Below are 12,500 nucleotides of genomic sequence, written 5' to 3'. Positions count from 1 at the left end.
ATATAAGTTTGAAAATAATTAATATTTAAAAAAAAAGTGCTTTAACAGAAAATGTTTTGTGATTTAAAATACACTTAATTTATTAGGTCCAATACTTTATTAAAAAAAAAAGGAGGTGACATATAAGTCACTGAAGTCTTCAGAGTCGATTTTAAATGCTGCATTTTCGTCTTCGTCTCAAACATTGAAAACTGAATTACATTTTTGTTCAGTAACAGTTACAGTTTTCTTATTGGTTTTTTTGCTTATATCTCGAAAACAGTTACTTCTATCAATTTTTATCTTTCTTTTAAAATTAAAGCTGATAAAATTTCCTACAAAATAGTTATTTGCATTTTTCATGTAAGACTAACCATAAGCGAGATATAAGTTTAAAAATTATTAATATTTAAAAAAAAAGTGCTTTAACAGAAAATGTCTTGTGATTTAAAATACACTTAATTTATTGGGTCCAATACTTTATTAGAAGAAAAAGGAGGTGACATAAAAGTCGCTGAAGTCTTCAGAGTCGTTTTTAAATGCTGCATTTTCGTCTTCGTCTCAAACATTGAAAACTGAATTACATTTTTGTTCAGTAACAGTTACAGTATTCTTATTGGTTTTTTGCTTATATCTCGAAAACAGTTACTCCTATCAATTTTTATCTTTCTTTCAAAATTAAAGCTGATAAAATTTCCTACAAAATAGTTATTTGCATTTTTTTGTAAGACCAACCATAAGCGAGTTATAGAGTTGGATATAAATAATCTTTAACAAAAATTTGCTTTAATATATAATGTTTGAAAAACCGAAATTAAACTAAATTAATTGAGTCTAACACTTTAGTATAGGAAAAAGGAGAAGACATAAAAGTCACCAAAGTCTTCAGAGTCGTTTTTAGTCGTCATATTAATAACAATAACATTAATAATAATAATAACACTGCATTTTCGTCTTCGTCTCAAACATTGAAAACTGAATTACATTTTTGTTCAGTAACAGTTACAGTTTTCTTATTGGTTTTTTGCTTATATCTCGAAAACAGTTACTCGTATCAATTTTTATCTTTTTTTCAAAATTAAAGCTGATAAAATTTCCTACAAAATAGTTATTTGCATTTTTCTTGTAAGACCAACCATAAGCGAGTTATAGAGTTAGATATAAATAATATTTAAGAAATGTTATTGTTATTAATATGACGACTAAAGACGACTCTGAAACCTTTAGTGACATTTATGTCTTCCCCTTTTATTATATTTATTTTTATTTATATAATTATTATGTAGGAAATTTTATCAGCTTTAATTTTAAAAGAAAGATAAAAATTGATAGGAGTAACTGTTTTCGAGATATAAGCAAAAAACCAATAAGAAAACTGCAACTGTTACTGAACAAAAATGTAATTCAGTTTTCAATGTTTGAGACGAATTCGAAAATGCATCATTTAAAATCGACTCTGAAGACTTCAGTGACTTATATGTCACCTCCTTTTTCTTCTAATAAAGTATTGGACCCAATAAATTAAGTGTATTTTAAATCACAAGACATTTTCTGTTAAAGCACTTTTTTTTTAAATATTGATTATTTTCAAACTTACATCTCGCTTATGGTTAGTCCTACATGAAAAATGCAAATAACTATTTTGTAGGAAATTTTATCAGCTTTAATTTTGATAGAAAGATAAAAATTGATAGTAGTAATTGTTTTCGAGATATAAGCAAAAAACTAAAGTAAAAACTGTTACAGTTACTGAACAAAAATGTAATTCAGTTTTCAATGTTTGAGACGAAGACGAAAATGCAGCATTTAAAAACGACTCTGAAGACTTCAGCGACTTTTATGTCACCTCCTTATTCTTCTAATAAAGTATTGGACCCAATAAATTAAGTGTATTTTAAATCACAAGACATTTTCTGTTAAAGCACTTTTTTTTAAATATTAATAATTTTCAAACTTACATCTCGCTTATGGTTAGTCCTACATGAAAAATGCAAATAACTATTTTGTAGGAAATTTTATCAGCTTTAATTTTAGTAAACAGATAAAAATTGATAGGAGTAACTGTTTTCGAGATATAAGCAAGAAACCAAAAAACTGTTACCTTAATAAAGCGCTTGCATATAAGCAAATTTAGTACTATTAGTATTATTATTATTAATGTTATTGTTATTAATATGACGACTAAAAACGACTCTGAAGACTTTGGTGACTTTTATGTCTTCTCCTTTTTCCTATACTAAAGTGTTAGACACAATTAATTTAGTTTAATTTCAGTATTTCAAACATTTTATTTTAAAGCAAATTTTTGTTAAATATTATTTATATCTATCTCTATAACTCGCTTATGCTTGGTCCTACAAGAAAAATACAAATAACTATTTTGTAGGAAATTTTATCAGCTTTAATTTTAGTAAAAAGATAAAAATTGATAGGAGTAACTGTTTTCGAGATATAAGCAAGAAACCAAAAAACTGTTACCTTAATAAAGCGCTTGCATATAAGCAAATTTAGTATTATTAGTATTATTATTATTAATGTTATTGTTATTAATATGACGACTAAAAACCACTCTCAAAACTTTGGTGACTTTTATGTCTTCTCCTTTTTCCTCAACTAAAGTGTTAGTCTTAATTAATTTAGTTTAATTTCGGTTTTTCAAACATTTTATTTTAAAGCAAATTTTTGTTAAAGATTATTTATATCCAACTCTATACCTCGCTTATGGTTGGTCCTACAAAAAAAATGCCAATAACTATTTTGTAAGAAATTTTATCAGCTTTGATTTTAAAAGAAAGATAAAAATTGATAGGAATAACTGTTTTCGAGATATAAGCAAAAAACCAATAAGAAAACTGTAACTGTTACTAAACAAAAATGTAATTCAGTATTCAATGTTTGAGACAAAGACGAAAATGCAGCATTTAAAATCGACTCTGAAGTCTTCAGTGACTTTTATGTCACCTCCTTTTTCTTCTAATAATGTATTGGACCCAATAAATTAAGTGTATTTTAAATCACAAGACATTTTCTGTTTAAGCACTTTTTTTTAAATATTAATAATTTTCAAACTTACATCTCGCTTATGGTTAGTCCTACATGAAAAATGCAAATAACTATTTTGTAGGAAATTTTATCAGCTTTAATTTTAGTAAACAGATAAAAATTGATAGGAGTAACTGTTTTCGAGATATAAGCAAGAAACCAAAAAACTGTTACCTTAATAAAGCGCTTGCATATAAGCAAATTTAGTACTATTAGTATTATTATTATTAATGTTATTGTTATTAATATGACGACTAAAAACGACTCTGAAGACTTTGGTGACTTTTATATCTTCTCCTTTTTCCTATACTAAAGTGTTAGACACAATTAATTTAGTTTAATTTCAGTATTTCAAACATTTTATTTTAAAGCAAATTTTTGTTAAATATTATTTATATCTATCTCTATAACTCGCTTATGCTTGGTCTTACAAGAAAAATACAAATAACTATTTTATAGGAATTTTTATCAGCTTTAATTTTAGTAAAAAGATAAAAATTGATAGGAGTAACTGTTTTCGAGATATAAGCAAGAAACCAAAAAACTGTTACCTTAATAAAGCGCTTGCATATAAGCAAATTTAGTACTATTAGTATTATTATTATTAATGTTATTGTTATTAATATGACGACTAAAATCGACTCTCAAGACTTTGGTGACTTTTATGTCTTCTCCTTTTTCCTCAACTAAAGTGTTAGTTTTAATTAATTTAGTTTAATTTCGGTTTTTCAAACATTTTATTTTAAAGCAAATTTTTGTTAAAGATTATTTATATCCAACTCTATAACTCGCTTATGGTTAGTCCTACAAAAAAAATGCCAATAACTATTTTGTAGGAAATTTTATCAGCTTTAATTTTAGTAAAAAGATAAAAATTGATAGGAGTAACTGTTTTCGAGATATAAGCAAGAAACCAAAAAACTGTTACCTTAATTAAGCGCTTGCATATAAGCAAATTTAGTACTAAAAACAACTCTGAAGACTTTGGTGATTTTTATGTCTTCTCCTTTTTCCTCTACTAAAGTGTTAGACCCAATTAATTTACTTTAATATCGGTTTTTCAAACATTTTATTTTAAAGCAAATTTTTGTTAAAGATTATTTATATCCAACTCTATAACTCGCTTATGGTTGGTCTTACAAAAGAAATGCAAATAACTATTTTGTTGGAAATTTTATCAGCTTTAATTTTGAAAGAAAGATAAAAATTGATAGGAGTAATTGTTTTCGAGATATAAGCAAAAAACCAAAGTGAAAACTGTTACAGTTACTGAACAAAAATGTAATTCAGTTTTCAATGTTTGAGACGAAGACGAAAATGCAGCATTTAAAAACGACTCTGAAGACTTCAGTGACTTTTATGTCACCTCCTTTTTCTTCTAATAGAGTATTGGTCCCAATAAATTAAGTGTATTTTAAATCACAAGACATTTTCTGTTAAAGCACTTTTTTTTTAAATATTAATTATTTTCAAACTTCTATCTCGCTTATGGTTAGTCCTACATAAAAAATGCAAATAACTATTTTGTAGGAAATTTTATCAGCTTTAATTTTAGTAAAAAGATAAAAATTGATAGGAGTAACTGTTTTCGAGATATAAGCAAGAAACTGTTACCTTAATTAAGCGCTTGCATATAAGCAAATTTAGTAATATTAGTATTATTATTATTAATGTTATTGTTATTAATATGACGACTAAAGACAACTCTAAGACTTTTGTGACTTTTATGTCTTCTCCTTTTTCCTCTACTAAAGTGTTAGACTCAATTAATTTAGTTTAATTCCGGTTTTTCAAGCATTTTATTTTAAAGCAAATTTTTGTTAAATATTATTTATATCCAACTCTATAACTCGTTTATGCTTGGTCCTACAAGAAAAATGTAAATAACTATTTGGTTGGAAATTTTATCAGCTTTAATTTTGAAAGAAAGATAAAATTTGATAGGAGTAACTGTTTTCGAGATATAAGCAAAAAACCAATAAGAAAACTGTAACTGTTACTGAACAAAAATGTAACTCAGTTTTCAATGTTTGAGACGAAGACAAAAATGCAGCATTTAAAAACGACTCTGAAGACGTCAGTGACTTTTATGTCACCTCCTTTTTCTTCTAATAAAGTATTGGACCCAATAAATTAAGTGTATTTTAAATCACAAGACATTTTCTGTTAAAGCACTTTTTTTTTAAATATTAATTATTTTCAAACTTATATCTCGCTTATGGTTAGTCTTACATGAAAAATGCAAATAACTATTTTGTAGGAAATTTTATCAGCTTTAATTTTAGTAAAATGATAAAAATTGATAGGAGTAACTGTTTTCGAGATATAATCAAGAAACCAAAAAACTGTTACCTTAATTAAGCGTTTGCATATAAGCAAATTTAGTATTATTAGTATTATTATTATTAATGTTATTGTTATTAATATGACGATTAAAAACGACTCTGAAGACTTTGGTGACTTTTACGTCTCCTCCTTTTTCCTCTACTAAAGTGTTAGACCCAATTAATTTAGTTTAATTTCGGTTTTTCAAACATTTTATTTTAAAGCAAATTTTTGTTAAAGATTATTTATATCCAACTCTATAACTCGCTTATGGTTGGTCCTACAAAAAAAATGCTAAAAACTATTTTGTAGCAAATTTTATCAGCTTTAATTTTGAAGGAAAGATAAAAATTTATAGGAGTAACTGTTTTCGAGATATAAGCAAAAAACCAAAGTGAAAACTGTAACAGTTACTGAACAAAAATGTAATTCAGTTTTCAATGTTTGAGACGAAGACGAAAATGCAGCATTTAAAATCGACTCTGAAGACTTCAGCGACTTTTAAGTCACCTCCTTTTTCTTCTAATAAAGTATTGGACCCAATAAATTAAGTGTATTTTAAATCACAAGACATTTTCTGTTAAAGCACTTTTTTTTTAAATATTGATTATTTTCAAACTTATATCTCGCTTATGGTTAGTCCTACATGAAAAATGCAAATAACTATTTTGTAGGAAATTTTATCAGCTTTAATTTTAGTAAAAAAATAAAAATTGATAAAAGTAACTGTTTTCGAGATATAAGCAAGAAACTGTTACCTTAATTAAGCGCTTGCATATAAGCAAATTTAGTAATATTAGTATTATTATTATTAATGTTATTGTTATTAATTTGACGACTAAAAACTTGAGACGAAAATGCAGCATTTAAAAACGACTCTGAAGACTTCAGTGACTTTTATGTCACCTTCTTTTTCTTCTAATAAAGTATTGGACCCAATAAATTAAGTGTATTTTAAATCACAAGACATTCTCTGTTAAAACACTTTTTTTTAATTATTAATTATTTAACTTATATCTCGCTTATGGTTAGTTCTACATGAAAAATGCAAATAACTATTTTGTAGGAAATTTTATCACCTTTAATTTTGGTGAAAAAGTAAAAATTGATAGGAGTAACTGTTTTCGAGATATAAGCAAAAAACAAAAAAACTGTTACCTTAATTAAGCGCTTGCATATAAGCAAATTTAGTACTACTAGTATTGTTATTATAAATGTTATTGTTATTAATATGACGACTAAAGACAACTCTAAGACTTTTGTGACTTTTATGTCTCCTCCTTTTTCCTCTACTAAAGTGTTAGACACAATTAATTTAGTTTAATTTTAGTTTTTCAAACATTTTATTTTAAAGCTAATTTTTGTTGAATATTAAAAACTATAAAATGGCTTAGATTGCCTAAAAACACAGATCACACATGATCTTTTGCATAGAAATGAGAAAACGCTCATGTAACACACAAAATAAGCTCCATTTTTCCTTATTAAAAGTATTATTATTATTATTACTTTTGTTACTATTACTATTATTATTATTATTATTATTATTATTATTATTATTATTATTATTATTATTATTAACTTTTGTATAGTAAATGTTTTTATACCAGTTTTAAAATGAGTTATTAATTTTAGTCAATTTCTTACCTAAAAACACAGATCACAGATGATTTCTTGCATAGAAATGAGAAAACATTCATATAACACACAAAATAAGCTTCATTTTTGCTTAGAAAACTAAGCTTACTTTTATTACTATTATTATTATTTTTATTAATATTATTGTTATTATTATTATTATTATTATTGTTATTATTATTATTATTATTATTATTATTATTATTACTATTATTATTATTATTATTATTATTATTAAAAACAGATTATTACTTTTGTATAGTATTGTTTTTATATCGGTTTTAAAACGAGTGATTAATTTTAGCCAATTTCTTGCCTAAAAACTATAAAATGGCTTAGATTGCCTAAAAACACAGATCACACATTATCTTTTGCATAGAAATGAGAAAACGCTCATATAACACAAAATAAGCTTCATTTTTGCTTAGAAAACCTAGCTTACTTTTATTACTACTATTATTATTATTTTTATTAATATTATTATTATTTGTATTATTTTTATTATTATTATTACTATTATTATTATTATTATTATTATTATTATTATTATTATTAAAAACCGATTATAACTTTTGTATAGTAAATGTTTTTATACCAGTTTTAAAATGAGTTATTAATTTTAGACAATTTCTTGCCTAAAAACACAGATCACAGATGATCTCTTGCATAGAAATGAGAAAACGCTCATATAACACACAAAATAAGCTTCATTTTTGCTTAGAAAACTATGCTTACTTTTATTACTATTATTATTTTTATTATTATTTTTGTTATTATTATTATTATTTCTATTATTATTATTATTATTATTATTTATATTATTATTATTATTATTATTATTATTATTATTATTATTATTATTATTATTATTATTATTATTATTATTAACTTTTGTATAGTAAATGTTTTTATACCAGTTTTAAAATGAGTTATTAATTTTAGACAATTTCTTGCCTAAAAACACAGATCACAGATGATTTCTTGCATAGAAATGAGAAAACGCTCATATAACACACAAAATAAGCTTCATTTTTGCTTAGAAAGCTAAGCTTACTTTTATTACTATTATTATTTTTATTATTATTATTATTATTATTATTATTATTATTATTATTATTATTATTATTATTATTATTATTATTATTATTATTATTATTATTGTTATTGTTATTGTTATTATTATTATTATTAAAAACTTATATTAAACAGACAGAAAACGTCGTATTCTGACACATAAAAACGAATTACGTTATAGACTTGACGAGAACGGCGTATCTCGGACTCTTATAGGACTCTTATAGGGTCAAAAAGTATCAGTTTGGATTAAAACAAATTATTTTTGTTGACTCTCAGTCTGAATTGTTCATCAGTTCAAACAAAAACGGCTTATTTTAGACGATCTTTTGCTTTGAACAAGAAAACTGACATCGAATATACTAAAAACGTATTAATCTGGCATAAAAGAGCAATTTATGTATCACTTTGGATAAAGAGAGCTAATCCTTTTCGTTTCATTGCCTAAAATAGACAATTGTTAAAAAATCTAACAAAAACGCTGTATTCTAGCACAAAATACTAATTACATTATAGTTTCGACGAGAATACCTTATTTGGAATGATTCTATGCTTCCAAACGAGTAAATTTTTATTAAACAGATGCCAAACTTCATGTTTTGTCCTATAAAGACATTTTATATTGCAGTTTGTATTAAAACAAAATATTTTCGTTGATTCTTTGTTAGAAGCAGCAAACCTAACATTAAAGAATCTGAAAACTTTGTATTCGGACACAAACCACCGAATTTTGTATCAGTTTAGACAAAAACGGTTGATTTTCGACAATATTTTGCTTTCAACAAGAAAACTTATATCAAACTGACTAAAAACGTCTTATTTTAGCACAAAACAAAAGATTTGCGTTATAGTCTTAAAGCTGATTCACGCCACAGTTTGGATAAAAACCAAATATTTTTGTTAATTCACTGTTACAAACAAGAAACCTTACATCAAGGAAACTGAAAACCCCTTATTCAGGTACAGAAATTCGAATTACGTTTCAGTCTAGACAAAAACTGCTTATTTTAGACGATCTTTTGTCTTGAACACGAAAACTTACATTAAAAAGATTAAAAACGTCTTATTCTGGCTGAAAACTGCAAATTATATATTACTCTTGATAAAAGCAATTTATCCTGATTACTCCTTTGCTTAGAATAGAGCAAACTTGTATAAAACTTAATGAAAACTTTAAATTTCGTCTCAAAGAAATAATTTACGTTATAGTTTTGACCAGCACTGTTTATTTCAAACGAATTTATGATTCGAAACTAATGAACTTTTATGGGGCAGATGCAAAACCACATATTACCATACAAAGCGTTGTTTTAAAGCAAAGTATTACCTTTTGCAACAAGAAATTTCACGTCAAAGAAACTGAAAACTTCGTATCCATGCATAAATATCGAATTACGTATCAGTTTAGGCAAATACAGCTTATTTTAAACGATTCCTTGCTATAAACAAGAAAAATTTTATCAATCATATTGAAAACGTCTTATTCTCGAAAATAAGAGCAAATTATGTTTCAGTTTTAACAAAAGCGGATTACTCTGTTTGATTCTATGCTTAGAGTAGAGTAAACTACTATAAAACGTAATGAAAACTCTATATTCAAGCTCAAAAGAACAAATTACGTTATAGTTTTGGCAAAAAATAATATTTCGGACGATTTCATACTTTGAAGTAAGCAAACTTTAATTGAACAAGTGCAAAAGCTAATACTTTGCTTTAAAATAACGATTTATGTGGTAATATGGTATTTTGCATCTGTCCTATAAAAGTATACTCGTTTCGCTCCATTGAATCATTCGAAATAAATTATTTTGACACAACAACAACGAAAATAATTTGTTTTTGTTTAAACTGTATCATAAGTCGCTTTTATAAAACGAACTAAGACGTTTGGCATTTGTTTAGTGAAAGTTTTCTCGTTTGGGGACAAAATCGTTTGAAATTAACAGTTCTGGTCAAAACTATAACGTAAATTATTTCTTTGAGACGAAATTTAAAGTTTTCATTAAGTTTTATACAAGTTTGCTCGATTCTAACCAAAGAAGTAATCAGGATAAACTGCTTTTATTCAAAGTAATACATAATTTGCAGTTTTGAGCCAGAATAAGACGTTTTTAATCTTTTTAATGTAAGTTTTCGTGTTCAAAAGAAAGAGTCGTCTAAAATAAGCAATTTGTGTCTAGACTGAAACGTAATTTGATTTTCTGGGCCTGAATAAGAGGTTTTCAGTTTCTTTGATGTAAGGTTTCTTGTTTGTAACAATGAATAAACGAAAATCATTGGTTTTAATCCAAACTGTGACATAAATCGTTTTTTAAAGGCGAAATCAGACGTTTTGCCTCTGTTCAGTGAAAGTATACTGGTTTCAAAGCATAGAATCGTTTGAAATTAACAGTTCTCGTCAAGACTATAACGCAAATCTTTAAAGTGATACAAAGAAATAATTTACGTTATAGTTTCAATTTCAAACGATTTTATGCCCCCAAACGAGAAAACTTTCACTAAACAGATGCCAATCGTCTTAGTTCGTTTTATAAAAGCGACTTATGTTACAGTTTAAACAAAAACAAATTATTTTCGTTGTTGTTGTGTCAAAATAATTTATTTCGAATGATTCAATGGAGCGAAACGAGTAAACTTTTATAGGACAGATGCAAAATACCATATTACCACATAAATCGTTATTTTAAAGCAAAGTATTAGCTTTTGCACTTGTTCAATTAAAGTTTGCTTACTTCGAAGTATGTAATCGTCCGAAATATTTTTTTTTGCCAAATCTATAACGTAATTAGTTCTTTTGAGCTTGAATATAGAGTTTTCATTACGTTTTATAGTAGTTTACTCTACTCTAAGCATAGAATCAAACAGAGTAATCCGCTTTTGTTAAAACTGATACATAATTTGCTCTTATTTTCGAGAATAAGACGTTTTCAATATGCTTGATAAAATTTTTCTTGTTTATAGCAAGGAATCGTTTAAAATAAGCTGTATTTGCTTAAACTGATACGTAATTCGATATTTATGCATGGATACGAAATTTTCAGTTTCTTTGACGTGAAGTTTCTTGTTGCAAAAGGTAATACTTTGCTTTAAAACAACGCTTTATATGGTAATATGTGGTTTTGCATCTGCCCCATAAAAGTTCATTAGTTTCGAATCATAAATTCGTTTGAAATAAACAGTGCTGGTCAAAACTATAACGTAAATTATTTCTTTGAGACGAAATTTAAAGTTTTCATTAAGTTTTATACAAGTTTACTCTATTCTAAGTAAAGGAGTAATCAGGATAAATTGCTTTTATCTAGAGTAATATATAATTTGCAGTTTTCAGGCAGAAAAAGACGTTTTTAATCTTTTTAATGTAAGTTTTCGTGTTCAAGACAAAAGATCGTCTAAAATAAGCAGTTTTTGTCCAGACTGAAACGTAATTCGAATTTCTGTGCCTGAATAAGGGGTGTTCAGTTTCTTTGATGTAAGGTTTCTTGTTTGTAACAATGAATTAACAAAAATATTTGGTTTTTATCCAAACTGTGGCATGAATCAGCTTTAAGACTATAACGCAAATCTTTTGTTTTATGCTAAAATAAGACGTTTTTAGTCAGTTTGATATAAGTTTTCTTGTTCAAAGCAAAATATTGTCGAAAATCAACCGTTTTTGTCTAAACTGATACAAAATTCGGTGGTTTGTGTCCGAATACAAAGTTTTCAGATTCTTTAATGTTAGGTTTGCTGCTTCTAACAAAGAATCAACGAAAATATTTTGTATTAATACAAACTGCAATATAAAATGTCATCATAGGACAAAACATGATGTTTGGCATCTGTTTAATAAAAATTTACTCGTTTGGAAGCATAGAATCATTCCAAATAAGCTATTCTCGTCGAAACTATAATGTAATTAGTATTTTGTGCTACAATACAGCGTTTTTGTTAGATTTATTAACAATTTTGTCTATTTTAAGCAATGAAACGAATAGGATTAGCTGCCTTTATCTAAAGTGATACATAAATTGCTCTTTTATGCCAGATTAATACGTTTTTAGTCTGTTCGATGTAAGTTTTCTTGTTCAAAGCAAAAGATCGTCTAAAATAAGCCGTTTTTGTTTGAACTGATGAACAATTCAGACTGAGAGTCAACAAAAATAATTTATTTTAATCCAAACTGATACTTTTTGACTCTATAAGAGTCCTATAAGAGTCCGAGATACGCCGTTCTCGTCAAGTCTATAACGTAATTCGTTTTTTTGTGTCAGAATACGACGTTTTCTGTCTGTTTAATATAAGTTTTTAATAATAATAATAATAATAACAATAATAATAATAATAATAATAATAATAATAATAATAATAATAATAATAATAATAATAATAATAATAATAATAATAATAATAATAATAATAATAAAAATAATAATACTAATAATAGTAATAATAATAATAATAAT

Source organism: Tribolium castaneum, chromosome 2 (assembly GCF_031307605.1).
Source record: "Tribolium castaneum strain GA2 chromosome 2, icTriCast1.1, whole genome shotgun sequence".
Classification (NCBI taxonomy): domain Eukaryota; kingdom Metazoa; phylum Arthropoda; class Insecta; order Coleoptera; family Tenebrionidae; genus Tribolium; species Tribolium castaneum.
This window is presented reverse-complemented; position numbering follows the sequence as displayed.